Genomic DNA, 3,995 nt, shown 5'->3' on the forward strand with positions numbered 1-3,995 from the left:
ATGTGAGAAAAGGAGGAAGTCTAACTTGAAAATGTGTCATATTATTGAGTGTAATTATCTAAAAAAGGAAAGAAAAAAGTCTTTTTTGCATGGTAATATGTGTCTCATTCATATAATAAAGGTCAAGTTACAAGCCACATATACACTGGCATGACAAAAACTGAAAAGATGGCAAAACACTAGTCTTTTCACAAAGGACCACCAACCCAGAAGCAAAACCACAATCAAGACCGAAGAATCCTCTGAGCTTTACATCAATGCCCATTACCTGCCTCCAGAACCAACATAGCAACCACCAAAAGAAAATATGACGGATCACCCCTCACTCGAGCTCAACGCTTTGTGGACCTCTAGTGGCTCACCAAAGGCGAAGCCATTGCCGTTGAAAGAATCTGGTAGGGGCAGCACCCCAAACACGCCGTCAAACTGTAGATCTAGCACCCCGCTCGACTAAAACATCAAAGAAAGAAACCATACCTGTCAGCTGCAAGCCACGAACTAGCTGTCGCTGTTGAGAAACTCTAACGTAAAAGTCATTCATATTATAGAGTGTAATTTTCTAAAAAAAGAAAGAAAGAAACATATAGGGTGCATATACATGTATAAAAGGTAATGCCATCTCCAAAGAGGACCCTCAAACGATCGCTCCGACTATACTCACCATGCCCAACATTTGTTCGATGAAATGCACATGCTAAAAAAATTGTCCCTTCTTCTTTGAAGCAATGAATTCGTATATGGAGTACATATACGAGCACTACTTTGAGTCGTCCGGCGAGGAGGACTACACGAATGAGATGACAATGATGCAGGTGGTCCTTGTAGACCCAGATTGTGTGGAGGAGCATATTCTCAACCGCGACAGGGCGCACGACCATTTGACGATGATGGACAACTCTTTTGCCCGCGATGCCCTCTTGTCCGCCAATTTTCACCGGCGCTTTCGGATGCGCCAAAATGTCTTCGATCATCTCTACCATGGCCTCCGGTCCTTGGATGACCACTTCATCTTGAAGAAGAACGTTGTGGGAAGGATTGAGTTATCTGGTTACCAGAAGTGTACAGTCACACTGCGGATGCTTGCATATGGCACGACCGCCGATTTGTGGGACGAGTACCTGTCTGAGAGCACATGCGGAGATGCCATGGTCAGGTTTGCAACTGCCGCGGTACAGGTGTTTGGATCTCAGTACCTGAGAGAACCAACTTTGACAGACAACGAGAGGATCTTGGCAATCTCGGAAGCAAGAGGGTGACCAGGTTTGCCGAATCTCTTGACTGCATGCATTGGAAATGAAAGAACTGGCCAAAATCTTTACAAGGCCAATATCAGAGTCATGTTAAGAAGCCCACCATCATTCTTGATTCTTGAAGCAGTTGCATCACATGATCTTTGGATTTGGCCGCTTTGTTTGGTATGCCCGGATCTCACAGTGACATCAGTGTGCTACAACGATCACCATTGTTTGTTAGGCTAACTGAAAAAGCTCCTCCTTGCCACTATATTGTCAATGATCATGACTACAATATGGGCTACTATCTGGTTGACGGTAACTATCCTCCGTGGGCTACCTTTGTCAACACCATCACTAACACAATTAGCCAGAAAAAGTCTTACTTTGCCCCAAAACAAGAAGTTGTTAGAAAGAATGTTGAGAGGGCATTTGGAGTTCTACAGGCACGTTTTGTACTTGGTCGTGGACCTGTTGAACAATGGGATCCAGAGAACTTGTGAGAGATGATGACCTGTTGTGTGATCATGCACAACATGATCGCAAAGGATGGCAGGTGAGGATGCTGCCGCAACTCTTGAATTTGAGAACATGGGTGATCATATCGAACTTCTAGACCAGAATCCGGCAACATTTGAAGAGTTTGTTTAAATGCATCAATAAATTCGTCATCGAGCAACTCACGAGCAAATGAAAAAAGGTCTGATTGAGCATCTCTGGATGGTTAAATGGGACAACAATGTTGGAGTGTAAATATTTATTTATTTTTTAAATTAGAACTACTATTGCGAATATATAAACTATTCTAGGGTATATATATTTGCGGCTATTTGTGCATGCAAACTTGTACGTTGGGTGGACGTCAGCTCCCGCATCTGTGTTCGTGGACTGGTCCATGTGCACGGACGGATACAGAGCAAAATTTGCAGGTCAGCCTTGAAGATGCCCTAGGCCGTGCAAAAAAGGTAGGACTGTGATCGTGCGTGCTACCGGTTCCATCTCTTGTTTTTTTAATTTGATGAAGATCGGGTCCAGGTCATGTTGCCATGGTGCACACCCGCAAAAAAGAGAAATGTTGCCATGGTTTACATGCACGCACGGGATGGCCTTACTACCTCCTACGGCACCCCGGCTGGTCGGACCCGTACTGCGTCCCGCCTTATAAAACTAACTGGCGACTTCCCTTATCCCGGTTTCATCTCTCGGAAACAAAACTTTATTTTATCCTGATTTTTTGCAACGACCTCTGCGAATCGCTACCGGCAGACCAACTCGGCCAGGCATATCACCGATCCACCGGCCAGAAGCTCAGCTATGAACGTCGCCCTGTGCAAGTATAATAGTACCCAGTCAGCAGGCTATAAGAACTTCCACGTCATCGAAATCATAGCTGGAAGAGAGAGAGAAAAGAGAAAAGAAGCAAGCGGGCGCTTCAGTTATCGCCGGCTACAGCGCTGGAAACAAGAAATCCAACCCACATGCAGCCTGCATGCAGCCGGGTGAGCTAGCGCTTCATTCATTCCCGCCAATCAGCATGCGTCTCCTTCCCTCCTTTCACATGCACGCATTAAGTATTGATAGCTAGTTTACAGTCAATCTAATATACTAGCAGGCTATTACGAAGGCTACAAATGACATGGCGTACATATATAGCCAGCAGCAGGCTTTCTTATTAACCATGCTCTCATGTGCGCGGCGCGGCGAGCGCGTGAAGCCAGCGTGGCGGTCGGCGTCCCGCTCACCGAGCCGTTGCAGATGCGAGCAGAGAGGCCGAGGCCTGGGTGGCCATCGGCGTCCCGCTCATAGAGCCTCGCCCCCCGCGCAAGCTGAGCCTCTACGAGAAGCCTCTAATCAGGGTAAAAGATGCATACTCACTTTGAAAATTTTCAGAGCTTAGGTGACTTGCCTTCTCAAACTAAGTGACAAGCGTGTTTAAAAGTCCTGTGACACACTACTTGCACTATGTAGAAATCTATTGTGTACCTTAATTGTTCGCTCTTGCACAAGTCAAAATTTCCCCGATCAAACCAAATACCTAAGAAAAGGTGCGAACCGACATTACAACTTGCCCCCTTACATATTTGTTCTTCGCAGTGTTTCGTCGCCATCGCAGGGATTGCATATACAGTTATGCTCATCATGGGGGAAGGGCCACTCGGCGCAAAAATACTGGGGTTGTGCATGATTTGGGCTTTCACGGTTGGAATACTCTGGCTTACATTTAAAGCATGCGATCATCCGGATTTAGACACAATCGATACCTAATATTCTTCGCTTCAAGACTTGTTTTCTTGGTTGGAGTAATGGTATACACATGATATTTGCATTTATAGTGTATTATGTATAGTGATTTATGATGGATGCACCACTATACTTTTTTATGCAAATAAAAAAAATTAAGGTCAAGCAATCTTAATTACTCTCTCTCTCTCTCATGCACACACACACACAAATTGTGATCTCACTGCATCATACAGTTGATCGTAATGCTTGGTCCCAACTGCTCGAGAGCAAAAGGGCGATCAGGGAACAACGGTTTCCTTACAGAACACTGGTGAAGCCACAACTTCTGCCCCTCTGTTCGCTGCTCCGATGGCGGACGGGGGGCGAGGGTCTATGTTTCGTTTGGTGCTGCTGGAGTGATGAGGACGGCTTCACGCCATATAAATCTGCTTCAGCTTCTTCCTCTTCATGACGATGTTGAGAAACTGGCAGCCTTGTCTTCTTGCCAGCTCTTTGAGACGGTGGGCAGGGCAATATAGG

The sequence above is a fragment of the Triticum dicoccoides genome, chromosome 3A (genome assembly GCF_002162155.2).
Source record: "Triticum dicoccoides isolate Atlit2015 ecotype Zavitan chromosome 3A, WEW_v2.0, whole genome shotgun sequence".
NCBI lineage: Eukaryota > Viridiplantae > Streptophyta > Magnoliopsida > Poales > Poaceae > Triticum > Triticum dicoccoides.